The following is a 23,671-nucleotide window of genomic DNA, read 5'->3' on the forward strand; positions in this document are numbered from 1 at the left end:
CTTTTTTTGCTATTCACCATTTCCAACTTGAGATTTGCACTTAAGTGTAAATTAACATGTCTCCATCTATCCAAAAAGGAGGAGCATCCTCCAATAAAATGTATGGGTCCAAAACTACTACTGGTACCTTTTCACCTGTTGGTGGAGATTTTCACAACCGGGATGGAGATCTCCCTATAGGAAAGTATGGGAAATGTAAGAACTTCTATTATTTTTTTAAATATATAATTACCAATATTTTAAGATGAATATAAATTAATTTGAAATATGTATTATTAACTTGGAAATAATCAAATAAAAAATACAGCCCATTGTATCCTTATCTCATCAAATAAAATGTACATTAAACAATAAAATAATTTGTATATAATAATTGAATTCGTAAATATCAATTTTGAAACAATACTTTTAAAAAATTCACTCATACTAACACTTTTATTTGCATTTATTAATTAATAACCATGGTTAAAATGATGTATTCAAAGTTTTTAAAACTTGTTTATTTTTTACAAAATTGAAATAATGTATTATTTTTGTTAATTATGCTTATTCGACAAATCAATAATGATATATAATATTTTGGTACCTAAAACTGTATATATTTAAATGTAAATGTCATACTAATTGAATTATTTTGCATTAGTTTCTATGATTTTTATTGGGTGTTATTTTAATCCCCTGCCTCTATTGTTTTCAATGGGAGTGTGTTTCAGTATCATTGGTAGGCCATGTAATGTTGCTTCACTAACTCCAAGGGAAGGATGGTGTACATCTGATTCTATTTTGACACCATTTGAGCTGCAGTAACTTTAGAAATGTATTTTGTGAATTTCAATCGTCTTACTTTTTTGAGGTTGTGTGTATTGTATCAGCATGTGACCCCCAAATTCCTTCCATTTGGCAGTAATTATTCCCCACTTCAACAGCATTACCCAGGGTCCCTTCCACATTTACCACAAATTTGTATACTTACGTGTGCATAGATCTCCCCACACATGGCTGCGACCTCTACATTAGAGAGACAGAAGAGGCAGTGATCTCTGCACGTTGAATTACTAATATAATTTTGTTGTACATGATTAGTATTATTGTGGCACTACTAAAACTGCTGCAAAGTGCAATTTGTGAATAGGCCCTTATTATCCAAAATTATTACAAGACTAGCCACTCATCTAATAAAGTCCTGGTGCGGGACTACCTTTTCTCCTGTGATATCATTGACACTTTGTTAACTAACTTCAGATCTTTTGAAGAAATGACACCACACCACCATGGGGTTCGAATAAGAATAGGAGAGGTAGAGGGCTCAGGCCGAAAGGTCACAAAGTGCATTTTGAAGTACAAGAATAACAATACTGTGGCACTACTTTTCGGACTACAAAATGCAGTTTGTGATTTGGGCTTGATATTCATTTCTTGCAACATGCTCTTCACCCAGGAGAGATGTGGCTGACGCTAAGCATCCTGTGATTCCGAGCAAATCACAATCTCCCTGTGCCTCAGAAAGGATAAACATGTGTAATGTAGTCTGATGGTGCAGGTTTTCACTATACAAACTGCAAAACAACAAGTTTGTCACTTGTGTAATCTGGTGTATGAGTCATAGGTTTGAGAGCATGGACAAGGGACCTTCTGTACTATGTAGTGGATAGTGAAATCCGAGGGACTCTGGCTCTTTGGACCCAGATATCACACTAGTGTGGACTTGATTACTCACAGCACATTAGCACGCTTTGCACACATACCACACTTTAAATGTGGGTCTAATAGTTCAGGAGGTGCAATGCTACCTGGGCTCAACGATCTAACAGGCCCAATGCACCCCAATAACAGCTGTTTTTTGCTTCCAAACTTGGGGGTTGTGCCCCATGTCCTTGTTTGCGTTTAGACTCATTGAACCCTGCTACACTACTGCTGCTCATATGTTTTAAATTGTCTGTATCCTGCATTATTGTGAGCCAGCTCATTCACAGCCCAACCACTCATGCCTGCTCACTCACAGCACAACAGCGCATGTCTGCTAACTCACACTGCAGGCACACCTGCCTGCTTGCTTCTAGCACATTAGTGAAGGCAATCTCATCTATAGAACTTTAGTGTAGAGCAGATCACCAACAATGTCTTTTATGTAGGCCTTCTAATCTACTGCACAGTACTGTATGCCTGCTCGCTTAAAGCACATGCCTGTGAGGCTTTTGACCCACTGAATATTCGTGAAAGATGTAATGACTTATAAGACCAGACAATGCTCACTTTAAATTAAGTAGTCAGCGAAGTTCTGCTAAGTTAACTCTTCCTAAGGCAGTGGGTCTCAAACTTTTTTCTGAACCTAATGAACAGAAATAAGAGTTTAATTTTTGTGCCTCCACTTTTTAGGGTCGAGCACTCAAGGCGCTCTATCCCCGGTGTAATCTCTTTGGGCTTTTAACCACGCCCATCAGTTTGGTTGGTTCATGGGCTTGCCTTTTAAAATTCACTTGATTTAATTAGTGAAAGGCATGCATATATCATACCTTTTCTGGTGTTTAGCCCACCTCGAGCGCACCAGCCAACTACTGAAAACATACAAGGCTCCATGCTTTCCGCATGGTTTCTGGACTACTTTTTCGCTCTGTTTCGCAGGCAGTGCGATCTCGCTGGGCAGTAGTCGAAAGCTTTGCATGACATCGACACCGTTACATAAATGTATGTATAAAATATACTTATTAATAAGGGTTTCTGTCAGCTCTCTTCGTCCTTTGGTCTTTTGTTGTATGATTCACTTTTTTTCCACCCACTACAGCATACATAGCATGGGTCAGGTCACTTCAACCATTTGCTAACTTCATTCTGAGTGCAGTCTTTCCTTTCACAAGGAGCACATTAACACATAAAGTAGTTTCCCTCTGTGCCCGGGGCTGCTACTGCATTGCGGGCTTTTTGAGACCAAAAAAAATATTTTTAGGCAATGTTTTTTTAGATTGTTGCGAGCCCATTCCACAATTATACAATTTGCAAAAACAAATCAAGCATCGACAAAGCCAAAAAACTTGTAGCCAACACTAGACGTACTGATTTTGCCGATGCTTGTTTCTCCTTGCAAGAGACAGTAAACAGATCACTTCTCCTGCAGCCCTTGAATAACTGCGTTAATACTGGCCCCCGCTGACCAAGAGGTCTGAGATTCCTCAGAAAAATGCTTACTGTTCAGGCAGCGATCCAAGTGATGTCTCAACAGTATCTCGAAATGTCTGCACACATTCTGTCGGCTAAAAAACACACGTCTACATTCTTACCCCAAAAATAAAGAGTAAACCGGCCTCGCACATTTCCTGTATTGAATGCACTTTATTTGAGGCGCGCGTTGCACAAATAGGATTGAAAGAAATAAAATACCTCAGCAGTGAGGCGGCGCGCGCTCCGGTCCTGTATCTCTCTCTGGTACTCCGAGGGACTGCGGTGGGGGAGGTCTCCCCACAGCACTTGCGGCGCAGGCCCCGTGGCAGGGGAGCCCTATCAGCTGTCACACTCCTGACCGTATATGGGCCGGCTGCTGGCATCCTGACCCCTTCACCTGTCACCGTCACCTGTCACGCTGTGCAGGCCTGGTCCCCGTGCTGCAGGCGGCGCTTGGGAGGGGCACCCCGGCCTCTACCCCTTGCATTTCCTAAGCCCCCCTCCTCGAACCCTATGCCCCCCGAGCCGCCGCGTTGAAGCCTGACGTTGCGGTTTCAACTTATAATAAAAATACAAAATATTGTATTTTCCTTCTGCGACGGCAATGGCCCTGCATCGCTGTCTAACTCTTATTTCACGCCCAGTACTCGACTTGTCAGACCTTGTCCATTAGAGTAACCGACTCTGCTTTAAACTAAAAATACACACACATCGTGCTTGGAGTACCTTGTTCCCCACTGGCAGCATAAAGCAATGCGCCAACAAAAACACATTTTCTCCTCACTACAACAATGGACTTCTCTGGGAGGGAGAGAGTATATATGTAACCCTTATCGACTTAAATTGATTTGTTTGTCCATCTGGACTCACCAAGTCGCAGCAAGTGTTGACGATGAGGACGGGCGATGGCTGACTGAGTGTGTAGAGAGCAGATTGTTGAGATGTGGGGGAGACAAGATGAATGTACCTCACCCTGGAGGAAACCACCAGTAAGTGGTTTGGGGGACCGTGGTTACGGTGATGGGGGGAATTTGGATGGGGGCCACAAAACGAACCACCGCTGCTGACAAGCAGCTGGTGACGGCGAGAACCTATCGGCGTTCCTGAATGAGGGCACCGGAAGTAAAGGTTGGGCACCGAATGCGTGGAGAATATATATGGATCATCAGCATCCCATCGACCCCGAAGAGAATTTGTTAGGAGGGAAACTAGCGAACGGTGAAAGTGGCCGCCCTCAACATATTAAACACGTGCATCACTGAGGCCGGAAACGCAAGCCACCCACCACGCGCATCCACAACTTTTTGTTGCCACGTGTGAGCCTGACTGGAGCGTAGTGACCCAGGAACTGCTTCAAAACTGTAAGAAGTTAGTGTTACTCTTCAATAAAGGCACTACACATCTTATGTCGTTTCTTTTTTGCAACCATCTTCAAAACATCACTGCATTGATTTAAGTCTAAAACCCTGCGTAGGATTGTCACTGCAGACGTCATCAATAGGGCCTCTGATTAGACAGTGGCTAATTGTGGAACACGCCGTTGTTGTAATCAGTGCAAGCTTGAAAAATGCCCAGTCAACAATGGCACTGGTGCCTAACAAAAGCGTGCACGACACAGCCTTCCTAGGTGTGTGTGAGTGTGAAAAAGAGCATAAAGGTGAAACCGTGGGTGAGAGTGTGAAACGGGAGGTAAGAAAGAGTGGCGTGGGGGAGAGAGGGTACAGTGTGGGGCGCGTTATGCTGCGCTGGAGTCGAACCCAACAGAGTCTATGAGACGAGCAAGTGAGGGGGTTTGTGAGGGAACTGAAGACTGGGGAGAGGGGAAGATGTCTGGGGTGTGAGGGGAGGGAGCGGGAGAGTGAGTGAGAGTGGGATGGTAAAAGAGGCCTTTGGGGGAAGAAGCGGGCTCGTAGAAGGGGATGAGAAGAAGGTGAGACTGGAATATATACAGGGAGTGCAGAATTATTAGGCAAGTTGTATTTTTGAGGATTAATTTTATTATTGAACAACAACCATGTTCTCAATGAACCCAAAAAACTCATTAATATCAAAACTGAATATTTTTGGAAGTAGTTTTTAGTTTGTTTTTAGTTTTAGCTATGTTAGGGGGATATCTGTGTGTGCAGGTGACTATTACTGTGCATAATTATTAGGCAACTTAACAAAAAAAAATATATACCCATATCAATTATTTATCATTACCAGTGAAACCAATATAACATCTCAACATTCACAAATATACATTTCTGACATTCAAAAACAAAACAAAAACAAATCAGTGACCAATATAGCCACCTTTCTTTGCAAGGACACTCAAAAGCCTGCCATCCATGGATTCTGTCAGTGTTTTGATCTGTTCACCATCAACATTGCGTGCAGCAGCAACCACAGCCTCCCAGACACTGTTCAGAGAGGTGTACTGTTTTCCCTCCTTGTAAATCTCACATTTGATGATGGACCACAGGTTCTCAATGGGGTTCAGATCAGGTGAACAAGGAGGCCATGTCATTAGATTTCCTTCTTTTATACCCTTTCTTGCCAGCCACGCTGTGGAGTACTTGGACGCGTGTGATGGAGCATTGTCCTGCATGAAAATCATGTTTTTCTTGAAGGATGCAGACTTCTTCCTGTACCACTGCTTGAAGAAGGTGTCTTCCAGTAACTGGCAGTAGGACTGGGAGTTGAGCTTGACTCCATCCTCAACCCGAAAAGGCCCCACAAGCTCATCTTTGATGATACCAGCCCAAACCAGTACTCCACCTCCACCTTGCTGGCGTCTGAGTCGGACTGGAGCTCTCTGCCCTTTACCAATCCAGCCACGGGCCCATCCATCTGGCCCATCAAGACTCACTCTCATTTCATCAGTCCATAAAACCTTAGAAAAATCAGTCTTGAGATATTTCTTGACCCAGTCTTGACGTTTCAGCTTGTGTGTCTTGTTCAGTGGTGGTCGTCTTTCAGCCTTTCTTACCTTGGCCATGTCTCTGAGTATTGCACACCTTGTGCTTTTGGGCACTCCAGTGATGTTGCAGCTCTGAAATATGGCCAAACTGGTGGCAAGTGGCATCGTGGCAGCTGCACGCTTGACTTTTCTCAGTTCATGGGCAGTTATTTTGCGCCTTGGTTTTTCCACACGCTTCTTGCGACCCTGTTAACTATTTTGAATGAAACGCTTGATTGTTCGATGATCACGCTTCAGAAGCTTTGCAATTTTAAGAGTGCTGCATCCCTCTGCAAGATATCTCACTATTTTTGACTTTTCAGAGCCTGTCAAGTCCTTCTTTTGACCCATTTTGCCAAAGGAAAGGAAGTTGCCTAATAATTATGCACACCTGATATAGGGTGTTGATGTCATTAGACCACACCCCTTCTCATTACAGAGATGCACATCACCTAATATGCTTAATTGGTAGTAGGCTTTCGAGCCTATACAGCTTGGAGTAAGACAACATGCATAAAGAGGATGATGTGGTCAAAATACTCATTTGCCTAATAATTCTGCACTCGCTGTATATGGAAGGAAGGAACTGATGGCTGCCAGGGAGATGACGTCAGGAATAGACCAGCCAGTGCCCGTGCCGTGATAGAGCATTTTGCCAGAGGATGGAGACAGAAGGGGTTTGAAAAGGAAATGTATGAGAGAAGGTGGTCTTGAGACAAAGAAAGAGAGGCGAACAAGGGAGTGTGTGAGGAGCATGTATTAAAGAGGAGAAAGGTGGAAGAGTGATTAAAAAGGGTCCAAGAGTGAAGTGAAACAGGATATGGCTGTGAGAGAGGAATTAGCAGCGGAAGTACTTAGGGGAAGAAGATAAGAGGTGGGTGCATTAGCTGCCTACATCTAGGGTCACAAACATCCTTGCACTGACTTGATGGTGGAGAGTGATATAAAAATAAAGGTCAGGAGAAAGTAGGAGATGACGTGGATGAGAGATAGAGGTGTGCAAGAAGGAAAAATGAGTGTGACAGAGTATAAGACTAAGATGGGAGAGAAGAGGGTAAAGGAGATATGTGAGTGAACGCGAGGGAGAAAAGTATAAGAGAAGACGTAAAAGATAAATGAAGTTAGACAAGAGCTGGATAAGACTGAGAATAGAGAAATGAAAGCTGAAAATGTGAAACCCAAAGAAAAGGAATGAGAAAGTTACAGAAGGGGTGAAGGCACAGGCTAGAGATAGAGAATGGGAGGGAAGAGAAAGGAGTGTTAGCCATTAAAAAAGACCGCGAGTTTACAGCTCAGAAGGGCAAATAGATGTAGCGAAATATAAGAAAAGCACAAAGATACAGTTTTGCCATTTTGCTGTTAAATTGCCAAACTGATTAATGCTCTCTCTTCTGTCACTTTCAAGCCATGAGTAGAGTATTCCTATCATATTTACTAAGGCTCTGCACTGTGGCAAAGTCACACAGGGTGATGCACAGCAGTTTAAACTCTTAAGACGCTATATACTTTTTGCGCTAGAAAGGTGCTATTTTCTCACCTACAAATAGCCCTCACGGGGACATTACCTGTGTAACTTGGGTAGATGAGCAACCATAGTTTTTGATGCAAAGCCCAATCTCCTAAAATAGCAGACCAGGTTTGTATTAAAACACTGTTAAGCAGGCGCTGCCACGTTACACATTCCATGTGTGCCGCACTGCACAGACCGCCTACAATGTGTGGAATGTTTCCACATGTGTCTGGGCGTAGGATTTTGCGCTGGAAGAGTGTGCTGTCAGTACGGTAATCATCACAGGCACCATGAGCAGCAGCAGGTTATTTGTCAAAACAAATGTGTCTCTCCAGTGTTTCCTCCCTTTCTGGACACAGCACAACAACCAAAGTATCACTAAAACTCACACATCTGTAACTTGCTGCGCATGCCTGCCCCCCATAACTAACCCTCACACCTCACAGTCGGTGGCCATTACACTGAATAATAATCTTTCTGTGTAATTTCTCTGCATATTGCATCTTATCTTTTCTACCAGAACCCGCTCTTAACTTACATTTCTGTCTCTACTTCTCTCTGTACCATCATCTGTTCTATCTCAGCCTCTCCACCTCCCCTTTGTCTTCCTCACCTCTCTCAATATACCCCATGTATGTCACTCCACTTCACCTTCTTCTACCTCTTCCTCCCCACCACTACAGAATGAGTTACTGTGTCTCCAGCTATATCTATCATTCCCTATCCCATCTCTGTACCTCGAATCTCTCTGATCCCATCCCTCTCGCCTCCTCACTGCTATTTTCCATCTGACCTCATGCATCTCTCATCTATCTAATTCACTTCTTACTCAACGCCACCTCTATCTTTCCATCCCCTCTCTCCATGTTCCTACTACCATACACCTCTACCTTTCTCTCAGCTCATTCTTTACCCCCACCAGCCCCCCACCTCTCCATCTCTTACTCCCTAACCGCACAATTTACCTCACCATTAGTTCACTACCTCACCTCTCCACCACCCTCGTCTCTCATTCTACCTCTGTCCCCCTTCCTTTATGTCTCTACATGTCTTACTCCTTTCTGGCTACCACTGTTTCTTTATCTCTAACCCTTTCTCTCTAACGTCATCCCTTACCTGTCCTGAAACATACAAACACACATCTACCTCTGGAGCTTCTCCGTTTCAACTCACACCTTCCAGCGCATCTGCTCTGCACTTCTTTTTTTATAGATCTCTTTACCTCACTATCTCTTTCTCTCACAACTCTACATCAGAGCACACCTCACCTCTCTTTATTTCAGGTATGTCCATCAGTTTTCTCCTTCGGTTTTACCTGTTTGTTTTTCTACACTTCACCACTTCCTCTCTACATTTCCCTCTTCCGACTGCACTCCTTACTTGACCTGTTTTTCTAAACGCAATCTCATTTTGTGCTCTCTTTCCCTTGCATCTCTTTGTTTTTCCTCAAGTCTCTATTTCTACCTCTCACTGCATTTACCTCCAATTCACCTCTTTTTATACATTACCTTTATCTCACCTTTTGGAACACTGTACTTCTCTTTCTGTCTAAATGTCCTTCTCCCTATCTCTGACTCACTCTATCTCTTTGTACACTCAAAAGCCTTACCTATCTCCTATCTCTCTTTCTCCACCTCTCTCATCCTCTTTCTACCTCTCTTTATCTTTCCTTATGGCTACGTCACCTTTCTGTATTTTCTTTACTTCTCGCCCCACCTCACGTCTTTTTACATCATCTCTTTCCTTATCTCCCTCTTGCCTCTATTTCACATCTATAGCTTCACTGTTATCTTTATGTCTCTGGCCATCTGCTCTTTCTCACCACATCCCATTAATTTTTCTCAGAGGTGTCACAGGTAACTGTCTAGCCAGACAAATGCTTACATATACAATGGGAAATAGGGACAAGGCAAGCCAAGAGAAATTATAAGACAGTTATTCAATTATAACCAATTGAATGGTCAAAATATTTATAGCAGTACTTTGATTTTTAGTGTTGCACCAAGAATGCCAATAGTGAATGGGGATATATTTGTGTTTAGAAATATTTGGAATCTCATATATGGTAAAGCTACCATTTCAAGCTCTATGTGCATAAATATTATTTTAATATTATGCACTAATCCACTAACCACCTAACGAGTCTTCATTACCATGTTTTACCTACAGTGTAAGTAACAAGCTGTGTATACACTGAATTCTACATAAAGTGTAAAGTAAAAAACAAAACTATATCCAGACTCAAAAAGAAATGGCTTTAGCAATGCTTGATAAAGCTTTTTTTGGTACTATCTGGATGGTGAAGACGAGGCAACTTGAGTTCTCGGTTGTTTTCATGTGTCTCCATTTCTAGAGATTCAACATATTGTTAAATATTGTCTCGACTAGCACAGCAAAACGCAGTTGGAAGGTGGGGGCCCTGGACTGTTGCACACTTTGTTCATGCCTTAAAACTGGTGACTATTGGCATTCCTTCTGCAACAATAAACATCAAAGTGCTGCTCTGAATATTCTGACTGCCTACGATAGTAAATTTTCCCCGTCTCTATCTGCTTCCACCTCTCTCTTTCAGCCTACCTCTCTCTCTAAATCTTTTTCTCTCTGCTAAGTAAAATTTTAAGGATTTTTGGGGCCATAACCAAGGCATATTTTGGTTGTTTTTGTAGTATACTGTTTCTGAGAATCTAAAATATAATTCAATGTTGTTTGGCATCATGCAGTCTTGAAATAGCAGAAAAAGGGGAATAAAATGCAAATTTGTTCCGAACTATGGGCCCCAACTTATATTTACCCAGGGACCCCAAAATCCTTAAGATGACACTGGATGGAGAGGGGAAATGAAACGGCCAGAAAGTGTGGAAGTGTCTGTTAGAGGTGTGAAGGGGAACAGTGCACTGAAAATTCAAAAAAAGGGCCATGGCAGGGAACAGTTATGAGCGAAAAATCTGTGTACTAGAGAGGGTAGGCTGCCGAGGCAGGGGACTAGAGTCCTGCTTTCTCCACACACACACACTTTTTACCACTTAAGTCGCAAACCTCCTGACATTACCTGTAGATGACGGGGGTCTCGTCATTGTCAACCGTGCACATGTACAATAGGGGCCTAGAGGATCGTCCGTCGAGAATATCTGGAGTGCCTCCCTCTCGGTGGTGGGTTCAGAAAGCGTTTATGAAAGAAATACAAGTACACCCAAATAACTGGCTGCCATAAGCAGGAAGCTGATTTACCCAATTTATGTGCCGCAGCAGGGCATAAAATCGCGATATCGCTAAAGGCAACCCTGATCCTTCAGAAGGACAGTTATATTCACACACTTAAGGATCAAAGAGTCACTCACTGCACCTCATAGACTCCAGTACTTGTGGCAAAGTCTTACTCATGTGAGTTAATGCTCCATCTCTCTCACCACAGGCAGAGGCACCTCCTCCCTCCCTAGAGGGGGCTACCCATAAGTGCCCCACAGCTACTCTGGGGTTGTAGCAGAAGTAGTGAGTAGAAACGACAATTGTGGACAAGAAACCACATATGTGAGATCAATTCCTCCAACATCCCAACAGGATTGGTAACCTTTGTAGTAAATCACTGAGCATCACCCTCTTATTGCACTCACAAGGAATCAGTGGGTTAGGTTCTAGTCATTCTTCGTCGTTTTCTGTACCTTGTAATGACATGATTTGTGACACCACCTGCATACAAGTATCTGCGTGCCGGTAGTTCAATCAGGCCTAATGCTGGGGCCATCTATTTTATTGGGCTCCTAGATTCTGGTAATTCCACTTGGAGATGGACCCACTTGAGGGTCCTCCCAAAGGGTTGATGAGTGCCACTTGCAATCCATGCAAAGCGTGGTGGGGCTGAGGCCTCACAGTGCTGCTCTGTGTTGCAGCACTCAAGAGAACCTGCTTACAGCTTGCTAATTAGAGTGTTCTCTCACACTCTTCCGAAAAGTTTCTTCTGGTTTCTTCATAAATCCATGGTCTTGCAAAGGGACCAATCATTATTCTGGAGTCTCCCAAAGTAATCCAGGGACCATGTACACTTGAATTATTTTTCCTTCCTCAAGGAGAAACACTGTTTGGATTGCTGAAGGACCTCCAGACATGTGGCTTGTACTGAGCTTGTACTCAGCTCTGCAAGACCTTGCAACTGCTGTGGTGTCGCAACACTCTGCTGGGACTCTCACACATACCTGCAGGAATGGTGGCCCTGGAGGAGAAAGAGGATGCAGAGGACAACTTCTGCAAAAAGGTGTTGAAGATATTAAAAGAATGACAATGGTAGAGAAAGGCAACTGGATGTATTGAGGGGTGATGGATGAGAATAGAGAAGATAGCAAACATTAAGGCGAAGTACTGAAGAGGTACAGAGGAGGTACAAGGAAAAGGGACAGTAGTTCAGACACTTCAAAGAGCGCAAAGAACTATCGGAAGAGGCAGCAGAGAAAAGGTTCTATACTGGAAGATGGAGGGAGTGGATGTAAGAAAGCAGTGTGTAATAAAAGACTTGGTCATGGAATAAAGATACGCTTCCTGGTTCTGTGGTGGTGGGAGCACAGGCAGTTTAGGAATCGTATTGCAGGAGGTGGCATTCGCAAGGGCTGCAGAGAGCTGTGAGTGCCATCAATCCTGCAGCACTCATACCTTGGGAGTGATTTCAAGTTGTACATAGGTGATACTTCATGTCTGATAGAAATGGGGTTTCTGGTTGGCTAGGGTAAGCACCTCAGCCAGGCAGAAACCACCACTCTAGTCAGGGTAAGTTACACACCAAAGATAACCTGTGCTCACCCCCTGGTAGCTTGGTACAGAGCAGTCAGAATTATACTCACAGGTCATGGGTAAAGGTCCTGTGCAACACACTCACATCAGTGACACAAGGCCAACTGACAGAGACCATCAACCCTGCGCATACAATGCAACCTCAAAGATAATACTCATTATCCTGATTCTACAAGACATAATGACATATTAGGATATCAGGGCAGGAAATGTGCAGGTTGGAGAATGAAAACACACGAGTCAGCAACACTGTACATCTTATGAAATCCTTGAAATGGTTCTCGCTATCCTGTCAATGCAAGGGTAAAACAGCATACATCATTGCATCAGGGCACCAACCACAATACATATGGAATTACCAAAGCATCCCCCCTGCGCACAGCATCCCCACTGCACACATGTCCCAAAAACATTATAGGGCACAACGCTCCTATGCTCCTCTTAGGCACTGTACAGTACAAAGGATAGGAACATGCCACATTCATCACCAAATATTACCATAAGCACAGAAGGTTACAATAACAACATCAGCAGTAGTAATGAAACATAGGCCCCGGAACACCTGAATCCCTACTAGACTGGGCGGGCTCATTAAACATTCTTACGCAGGGCACAGGAGCTCCTGCACACCTACTACTGGTAATATGGTTATCTCTAGATCCATAAACACAACACCCCCTCTGAGGCAATTAGGGCCTCCATGGGGAATCTGTACCGTAATGTTACATCTCAGGCCAAGTGTCTCACAGGTATGTTCCTTGGAGTTGCTGTGCGGGGTCCCACACCCTTAGGGGTTGTTTTCTTTATACCTTCTTAGGAGGGGAAGCTGCACACTTGAGGTCCCAGGCAGGCTAATGGGCAACAAGGACAAAAATTGGGGCTGCTGGCGCCCCCCCACCCTCGCTCCAGGGCTGTGTAGCTTCCAATAGTCTTCCTCTGCCCACGCTCTCGAAGAGGTTCAGTCCCAGTCCCAAAAGTGCTCTAAAAATCATGGGCGAGAGCCCCTGCACATATACTCCAAAAATGCCTTTGTCTAGGGGCTAACTTCAAAGGAAACCTTTTCAAGTGAAGCACAACACCCTTTCAACCCAGTCCTGTCTCCAGACATCAGTAGGGGGTAATCAGTCCATTCTGTGAGGGCAGGACACAGTCTATTCACATGTAAGGTGTGAACGACCCACCTTCTCCCCAGCCCGTAATGACTATACGTATGTAGATGTCTCCTCTGTCACACCCATCCCTTCCTGTGTGATGGCTGTCTGGAAAGTATGCACCAAGTGGAGCTGTCGCTCTGCCCCAGACATGGACTGGAGTCAGGCTGCAAAGCACTAGAGTTATAAGCACAGAGAAATGCCCACTTTTTGAAAGTGACATTTCTAAAATAGTAATGTAAAATCCACCTACACCCGTAAGCAGGATTTCGCACTACCATTCCAAACATACCAAACATGCCCACGCTACTCCTTACAGATCAAGATTTACCACTTAGACATATATAAGGAATTCCCAATGCAAACCTATGAGAGGAGCAGCACTCACAGTAGTAAAAACGAAATAGGCTGTTTGTCACTACTAGGACATGTAACACATAAAAATGTATGTCCTACCTTTTACATACACAGTACACTGCCTATGGGGCTACCTAGGGCCTACCTTAGGGGTGACGTAGGTGTAGTAAAAAGTAAAAGTAAAGTAACAAGGGACTTGATGTTTTGACAAGTAGTTTGATTTGCCATGTCAATGGGGCAGTAAACTGCGTATGCAGGCACTGCAGTGGCAGGCCTGGGACAACTTTGAAAGGCTACTTCTGTGGGTGGTGCAATCTGCACTGCAGGTCCATTAGTAGAATATAATTTACAGGCCCTAGGTATATGGTATACCACTTTTCAAGAGACTTAAAGGTAAATTAAATAAGCTAAACAGGTGTAAGACAATTATACCATGTTTTAGGTGAGATAGCACATGCACTTTAGCACTGATTAGCAGTGGTTAAGTGTCCAAAGTCCTAAAGCCAACACAAAGAGGGTTGGAAAAATAGGAGGAGGAAGGTAAAAGGTTTGGGGATAACCCTGAAGAAAGGGCCATTTCCAACAATGACGATTTCTGTTACACCTAAGGGATGGAGAGAAGATCCACGCTCAATTAAAATGGTGTAGACAGACAAGAAACATTCTTTGGAAAGATTGCTTAGGATGGTTAATAGCTGGAAGGTGCGCTAGGAGCTTATGGTCAGTATTTTCAGAGGCACCATTTACTACTCACAACAGACACATAAGCTGAAGGCTGATAACAAATACTACAGGTGCTGTGTCCATGACCAGACATTCAGCACGCACAAGTAAAACAGAGCCTTCCATATATCAATCAATATTATGAGTTATTGATAGCCAAGGGCTGCCTGCACTTTAAAGCTGATGAACCAGGCTTACACTTCACCAGTGTCATGTATGAAGCACCAGGCTGAAACCTTCATGTTTCAAACTGCATGACATGTAGAGGCCGACGGGATAACAATATGGGGGGAATTTCTGGTAGGTTGGTACCTCGGAGAGGCAAGTTGGTTTGGAAAGATTCCGTCACATTGGACTGACCAGTGCTGGGTACCTGACTGCAAAGTAGTCAGTAACATGATGATGCAAGTGTCTCTTACAGGGCAGTGTAGCTTTGGGGGAGTGAAAATTATAGCCAGGCTAGTACATTTGAAAGGCCAGTAGGGTTGGAGCAATTATTTAGATGGTCGGGCCACAGAACAGAGGCCACAGAAAAGCTACTGACATTCACACAGACAATAAGTCACTGGGCTGGCCAGTGCATCTAAAATGCTGTCAGTGCTGGAAGGAGTGAGTCCAAACATCAGCTGTGAGGTTTCAAATGAAGTGTACTGTTATGTAAAGTGTGATACTGCTCAGCAAACTGAAACATGCATAACAAAGTGCGGAGATCTCAGACAGTACCATTTCAGGCTTGATAATCTATCTGGACGTCTTTCTAATTTGCACTCTTCTACCTACAGTTTTCCATTATGAACCCATGATTTTAGGCATTATAAGGCAAAGAAATGCTGGGTGGCCGGCTAACGCCAGAGGGAGAACTATGTTTTGGTGAAAAATCAGTAGGAATGAGTCCCAACCATAATGTTCACATGTTGTTTTATGCATAAGTAACTGTGCCTTGAAATAAACCTTTCTTCAATTGATGACTTACTTAGGTGCGCTGTATAGTTACTTGTAAAAGATCTGTAGAAGTTTGGAAACCTAATTTTACCAGAACATTATTACTGATTACAGGGAGCAAGTTATGAACACCACCTCAAGAAGCACCTGCTTTGCTCACCTTTGTCAAAACTAAGGGTCATTTGTACAAAATGTATGGATTGCGATGTCTAATGTACAACACTGTACACCACTTAAATGGGGATTCCTAGTGGGTCGCAAATCAACCTACCTCATGAATATTAATGAGCTAGGTCACAGTTTGCGACCCATTAGGAATCGCAGTCATTATAGGGCTGGCGGCCTGCAGGGGACAGCAGACAACGATGTCTGTGATTGCTTTTTAATAAAGCAGTCTTCTGTGTTTTTGAAAGGCAGCCCGTTTTCCTCAAAGGAAAACAGGATGTGTGTCACAAAATAAAATGAAACGTTTGTTTCATTTCTGAAGAGCAATAAGTCGTCCAGGGGGCCACTGCTTGCCCTTAAAAAATATTTGTTTCAGCATTCACAATGGAGAAGGGTTCCCTTGGGGATCCCTTCCCATTTGGGAATGGTTAACACCTTCTTTGAGATGCCGCTAAAATATGAATATTTTGCGACCGTAATTAGTTCACAAAACATTCATACATACCATTGCGAATATGTATTTGGAACAGATGCCCTAAACATGCCCCTTTCAAATATTGATTGCTAAACTAAATTGGCTCTCGGAAACAAGTAACTGAATCGCAATTTGGTATATGGACATTAGAAGTTGCTTTTTGGCGGTCGGAAATAGGCCAACTTTGCAAACTGGCCTGTTTCCGACGGCAAAAAAGTACTGCACATAAGCACCCAAGTTTACCATTTTTGTGAGTGAGTGGAACTTCACAGTTAATACAAACCCCTCTCTCTACCTTTTCAGCAGTGTACCCTACAACCAACAATCGTTACATCATAGTGTCAACTCCATTGCGAAATGTGCCACATGGTGTTAATCTTTGATTAGAATGGTTATTACGAACACCACATGAGGGATTCATGTTTTTCATTCAATCAAAAATGCATTCATTCTTGCCTTTGATTTGTTCCTTACTCATACGTTTAATCATGCAATAAATCATTTATTTCTTTATCGCAGACACCCTCTTTGAGGTACACATTTTTTTTTTTATAAAGCATGAAGGCTGATGTATACGATGAGAGGTTAAACAATTGTGGAGACCAGTCTAAAAGTGTGTGGCAGTGGCTGTTTTATGGGATCTGTGTAAAAAAGTAAAATCAAAATTTGGAAAACGCAATAAGTTTTGAAGAAATAATTGTAAATGTCATATTTAGTGTAAAATAATACATTTTAATGTCCTATAATGAGAATTGTTAGCTCTTTCAATGAACACTTCCAACGTGGTGCCACCACCTTCCCACCCTGAGGCGGACAATTATCCACCACTGATTAGCTTGTTTTAATTTAAAGCCTACACAACAGGGGGACATCCATGTACTCTTCTTTCTTCCTCTCGTCCTCTACATATCCTGAAAACCTCTCTCCCTGTCCCACTGACACAACAATAAAACTTTTGATTTGGAAAAACATACACAGTCTTTGGGCCATCCCTTTCAGTCATTGGTTGTTTTTGGGTCAACCCTCTTCAGCCACTGGTTGGAGAATATGCCAATCACATCTTGGATCAGACCAGAGGAGTATTTCTTTCCCACCATCATGGTGTCCTCCTGTAGGTGTGTTAGGTCACCTCATAGGGAGGGAGCACTTCCATCACAACGCATGAGGGACACTGTTTTCAGGATCAGAAGCACCGGGTAAGACATTACTGAGAATTGAAATATTTTTCTTGGTCTTATTTCAAGTAAGCCTTTGGTTCTTATGTTACTGGTGCTGCTTTCAGTGTTTAAAGTCTCCTTTCCAATAAGCCCTCAGTATTTGTATAATGGTGCTATCGCTTGAGGCCGCTGTGCCCTTGCGTGCCCATGCTGCACCAAAGAATGGCCTTTCATCCCTTCTTGTGTAATGTTCGACCACCCTTCTCGCCCTGCCTTCTGGATGTCAGCTTCAGGGAATGGGGCAATGATAGAGTTCTCAACTATAGGCTTCCCCATACCTGCAAGTAAGAGTCAGGCGAAGCCTGGGGGCTTTCAACTCAAGAAAGATTTTAACAACATTTAAATAACGCATTGTGCCATTTCCAAGGATTGTAAATATTAAACCCTATTACACAATTTATGTTAAGCAATTTACCAACCTCGACCAAAAGCACAGTCTGCCTTGCCAGGATACAAACACATGGGAAAAGCAAATGAGTGATGGGTGGGGATCCTAAAACAATCCCATCCATTGGTAATTACTCTGCTCTGCATTTGAGTCCATCATGTATTTACATATATGTGTTTGTATGTATGCTTCATGAATATACTATTTTTATTTAAAACCAATCCTCCCACCTCTGCCTTTCTCTACACTCTATGATTCATCCCAAGCCTTTCAGACTACAATAGACTCCCAAACATGCTTTCCAAACTCTTCTCTCTTTCTGTCTAATTCAGGCCACTAATGTGTGCATGTCCAATACTACCAATAACATCTCAACTCCCCCCTTTACTAATCCACTTCAATTAATATATCCCTATGCAAAGTACTAGAGGAAATGCATGAAATCTCCAGCGCACAAACTTGACAAACTTAATCACAACTAATCCTACAAGGAAAAAGAAGCACACATTATTTCTCTACTACCTATTTACCTCTAACCTTAGGTTTCGGAATAGAGTGCTACTTGCCGCAAAGCGCTTCAACACCTCATTTAGGGTAGCCAGCGCTATATACACACACAAATAAAATGTTTGTCCAGTTCCAACTGCTAGATCAGGCATTCTGGACGGGAACACAAACAATTCCTTTTCATGTTTTGTGGGGTTTGTCACTGAGGTGCATCTCGGTTCCTATGGCATTTGAACTTCTGAATTTTAGAACATCACCTTAACCAGCAGCCAACTTCCCCCTCAGTCAGTCATCTTGCTGGCATTTGAGGTTAAAATAGCTTTATTTTGAGCTGCCACTCTGTTAAGTGTCTACTTAATTTGTTTTAAAGACAGTGCGTTTTAAAATGTTTGCTTCCCAAAATGTTGCGCAATATCGTAACATCCGGGTCGTAGTATCTCTGGGTAGTGTTAGCACTGGGTGCCACACTCAGGAAACAAGATCCCTTTGTTGTAAATGACCCCACCTCGGTCACCCAGCAGTGTGGCAGGTGCACGCGCTTGCAGGGCGAGGGAGACCTGCAGAAGCACGCAGGAGCCCAGCCTGCCATGTTGCCGGGGACAGGACAATGGCGGCCTTGTATGCTGCCGTCCCACAAACGCATGCCACACGGGATGGAGGACACGCGATGCCTGCCGAAGAAGCAGGGCCCAGCTCTCTGCCTCTGAACCCACAAAAAGCAGGGAGGAGTGAGTTCAGCTAGCGAGTCACGTGAAAAGCTGTGTCATCTGGCATGGTGTTCATACTTCCTGACTTTACTGTCTGAGGTCTTAACTGGTAGGGTTGGTGTAACATGTACCTATCTACGTGCTCATCCACAGAGGCACCCAGGCATTCATCCATCCTCGTACTCACTGGACCATGCACACACTCATTCACACACAAATTAGACAATCAATAATTAAGCGTTTTCACTTGAATATAAACAGAACCCTGTGGCTTTGCCAATGCTTGTAATCGATTTAGATGTTTTTCATCCAAACCCCTTTAAACAATTTTCCTTTCTGGAGGTATAGCGTTAAATTGTTTGCTACTCTGGGTTGTACAGTCCTATTTAATGACGGTGTCATAACAGGGCCTCGTTGGATAAGGGATGCTGTAAGTGGAGAATGGCTTAACAAGTCAGAAATAGTTAGTAGTGCCTGGTTGTTAAAGCGCTGTGGGAGAGACAAAAGCCTATGATGATGGTAGGCACATTGCTGCTGGCAAGTTCAGCGCTACAGCTGCGGATGTGCAGCTTCGCTGGAGAGAACTGGAACACTGCCAAGTCCCAGGCCTCGCCGTGCTCGCAGCATAGGTCGGACTGAGGCACAAATGATGCACAGAGGCCTTGGATACACACAGGGGCCTTCTAAGGCTTGAGCACAGTGGGCAACTGACAGGGGCCTCCTGGTAAATTGTGTGGGACAATCACAATTCCTGCTATAGTACGACTGCTCATAAAAAAGAACGTATTCTAATTTGAGAAACCAGCATGCTTAACATAAACCTGGAACCATATTTACTTAGGCTTTGCACTGGGGCAAAGTCAAACAGAGTGATGCAAAGCAGCTCAGATTCTTACATGGCTGGTTACTTTTTTTACGCTGGAAATGTGTCATTTTCTCACCCCAAAATAGCCGACAAGGGGGCATCACTTGGGTGGATTAGCAAAAGCATCCACGGTTCTGGGAGGAAAGCCCAATCTACTAAGGCAGCAGTGCAGGGTTTGCGTTAAAAAATAAAGCCTCCTTTAAGCAGGCCTTAACCTGGAAAATGCTTTCATTTCGCCAAATATTTCACACATTGCATGTGTGTTGCACTACAGAGCACCCTTACAATGTGTGAAATGTTTAAGAGTTTGTCTAGGCATGTATTTGAGTTTGTACCTGAAGAGTATGGTTCCAGTACAAATGTCCTGCTAGACAGTCCACACAACCTCTGCAAGCCTGTGCAAAGGCTGTGCGAGGCGCTAGACAATCATCACAGGTGGAATAAGCCGCAGCCAGCCAGGGTTTGAATACATTTGGCTCTGCACTGCTTCCTCCCCCTTGTGTGACCAGCTCAGCAATCAGAGCTGTAGTTAAAATAATCATCTTTCCCTCTCCTCGCTCCATATCTCTGCTACCGTGGCCTACTCTCTGCATTTCCTCTTCCCTGTAGCTCTCTTTACTTGTCCTGTTTTCCATTAAACCTTCTCATTTCGCTCTCTATTTACCTTGCATCTTTGTTCTTTCTCAAGTTTTAACGTTTTGCTGCATTTACCTGTAATTCACCTCTTTTTATACAATACCCCTCTGTATCTCTACCTCGCCTCTTGAAGTACCGTAGTGCTCTGCCTTTCTGTCTACATTTCGTTCTACCTAGCTCTGCTTCTCTTCTCACTCTAAAGCTTTACCCATTCCCCTGCCTCCCTGCCACCCCCACATCTTTGTCTTTCGACCCCCCTGTATATTTCCTTAGGGCTACCTCACCTTTCTGTATTTACTTCTCACCATAGCTTGTGTCCTCCTACATCACCTCTATCCTTGTCATCTTGTTCCTATACTTCAGGTTTCTAGCTGCAAACACTGTTATCTTTAGGTCGCGGTCCATCTCCTGCATCTCGCCCTGCCCCATTCATCTCACTCATAGGGATCACAGGTACTGTCTGGCCACTGAACCGCTTACACATAAAGTGAAGAGGGGCAATGCAGTGCAAGAGAAAATAGAAGAACGTTATTCGATTCTAACCAGCAGGATGGTCAAAATACTAAAAGCAACACTTTGATTTTCACTGTTGCAGTAACAATGCCAATAATGACAGCGGATATATTTGGCTTAGACATATTTTGCAAATAAATCTGTAATTTCAAGTTCCATGTGCACAAGTAGCATTTTTATTATGCACGAATCTACTGAACATCTAAGAAGTCATCCTTAGCATGTTTCTTCTTACAGTGGGAGTAACAAGCTAGTTAGACACTGATTTTCACATAAAGTGTTTTTGTTGCAAGTAAACAATTCTACATCCAAACTCGAAAATAAATGACTTTAGCAATGCCTGCTCAAGCTTTCTTTGGTACTATGTGCCTGGCGGACACGCGGCTGGAACTCCGGACAGTTTTTGCCTGTCCCCGTTTCCGCACGTTTAACATATAATTCCAACTTGTATGGTATCATGGCGGCTTTAATGAGCCAAAAACGGGTAATGGGTTCAAATCTGTTCCATATAGAGAGACCCAAAATATATTCGCCGGGAGACCCACAAATCCTTAAGATGTCACTGGCATACACTGATTAAGGTTCTGACAATTTGTCTTGGTCCCGGGGGCCAGCCTGTAGGAATAATGGGCGATTTTCCAAACGAATGCTGCCTCCCTTGGAAGGTCGGTAGCAGTGGGTCAGTCAGTCACATGCCTGACTATGACTTAAACATCCTGGACATACAACTGTAGATCTTAAAACAAAAATCGGGGCTCCACCGATCTTGTATCATGAAGTCAAATCTATAGAGGGTTTTAAAATTATTGCTGCTTTTGCGTTGATCTTCGGAAGCTGTGAAGCCTACACAAGGAGGCCTAGCGCTTTGTGCAGCCAGTGACAAGTCTTAGCACTAGCGCAGAATCTCGGGTGGGCCTTAGTGGGCACAGGCCTGCACTTGTTAGTTCTGTTTATATGAAGCGTTCCTATACTATACCCCGTGCACAACATCGACAGCTCTGAAAAAAGTCAAATAAACAGAAAGACACTCACTGTATTAAAAGGAAGTGCTGGAAACTCTCTGGGCTCTTGTGCTCGCCCGTCGACCTGCTCTCGTCCCCTCGTGTGCTCTGGTAGGCGAGGCTCATTCAGGTTATATATATCTCCATGATATGAGCTCAAGCGCCCATGGGGGGGTGCACTCACCACGGGGCCCCGGGGGAACCCTCCTGCTTCAGTGGCGCTGATAATGACACAGAGTATTGAATTTACCCACCGGGCACCGCATTTAAGCTCGCTACCTGGAACACTGGCCCAGTTGTGGAGAACGGGGTACTCTGAGCTCCAGAGCTTTGGAAATATTGATGAAACCCGCGCCCCGCACCCCTCTTCTCCTAATGCCCACGACCCTACCTGTCTATTTATGGAAGCGGGCGTCAGCTGGGGCTTGGGAAACACATGGCTGGGGTGAGACGGCCCGGGCAGCTGCTGCATCCAGAGAAGCGCAGCAGGTTCTGGAAGGTGCTGGAGCGGCCGGCACCTTCCAGGCTAGGCCGCGGTAGGCGCTTGCGAAACCTGGGAAACCACTGCGGCCTTGCATTGAGAGGGACATTAGTGAAATGACTGGTGCATGAGCAGGGATGCAGCGTAATTAAGAAGAATTTAACGCCGAGAAATTAAAACTGATTAACGTTTGTACTCGTATTAAAACGTCACGTGTTTTGATGACAAGCGAGAGACAGGAAAGAGACTGCACACCTCAATGCTATGACGTAAAAAATGGGACACGTTCTGCACTCCAACGTCACAAGACATACACTTTTTTTGAATGTATGCATCACGCCGCTGCGTTGCACTCTATAGAGGACTGAATGTTAAAGCACCTCTGCTGGAGCCCACAGCATTTTTATACAAAGCCACACCTGTTTGTTGCAGTCCATAGTTATCCAGTGTGGGTGCATGGGTCCGAAGGGGGTGGAGGGAGGGTAACTCATGATCCCTGCCACAGTTGGGTAAGCCAGCAAGGCTCGAGCCTGCTCAGGATGAATGACTGTCTCTACCTCGGCCCTTGTCCCATTGGGGCTGGCGAGCCAAAACAGAGCTGAGCCAATTATCCCAGGCACTGCCTTTCAACCCATAATCATCAAGGGGCGTAATAGGGATAGTAGGCACTGGGTGGACTTTAGCCCTCCACTCAACGCCACGTGAACCATCAATAGCCACAAGGAAAATGGGGTGGCCGAAACAATTAAAGCACCCACGTGTGTGGGATCAGCTAACCTGTGGTACTTGTATTTATTGAACACTGAACTAATTTAGTTCAATAAATAACTGAACTCAAAATATTATCCTATGTGGCTGAAAGTGAGAGAATAGATATTTATCAAGTGGCAAAACAGCACAATGTGTAACCAACAAAGGCGATTCCAAATCGCAGCTCCTTGACAAAACTGTGTGGTCTTATGCTAATCTGTTTACTTCACTGTGTCTCATTGTAATTAAGCAGCAAACCTTAGGCAAACTGAGGAAGAAATTAAGGGCTATATGTACGAACACTTTTTCCCATAGACACAGAATGGGTTAAAACCTTTGCTACATCTGGCCCTAAGTTCGGGATATGTGCTGTGTAAAAATCTCACTTCAACATGGTTTAATATCTA

The 23,671-nt window shown here is 43.9% G+C and overlaps 1 protein-coding gene across 4 annotated transcripts in view; it reads right to left on the reverse strand.

Annotated features, from left to right (window-relative positions):
* The window catches only part of UNC45B (unc-45 myosin chaperone B), a 78,392-nt gene extending 56,248 nt beyond the window's left edge, over positions 1-22,144 (reverse strand). The window contains exons 1-2 of one of the 4 annotated variants that reach the window (XM_069226753.1): positions 22,065-22,143; positions 128-174 (exon numbers count right to left, since the gene is read on the reverse strand). The gene's annotated coding sequence lies outside the window, so the exon portion shown is untranslated. Of the gene's footprint in view, positions 1-127; positions 175-3,375; positions 3,442-22,064 lie in introns of those variants that run through there. The other 3 variants (XM_069226754.1, XM_069226751.1, XM_069226755.1) reach the window with 3 other exon arrangements.
* Between the last annotated feature and the right edge of the window lie 1,527 nt (positions 22,145-23,671).

Source organism: Pleurodeles waltl, chromosome 3_2, assembly GCF_031143425.1.
Source record: "Pleurodeles waltl isolate 20211129_DDA chromosome 3_2, aPleWal1.hap1.20221129, whole genome shotgun sequence".
Classification (NCBI taxonomy): Eukaryota; Metazoa; Chordata; class Amphibia; order Caudata; family Salamandridae; genus Pleurodeles; species Pleurodeles waltl.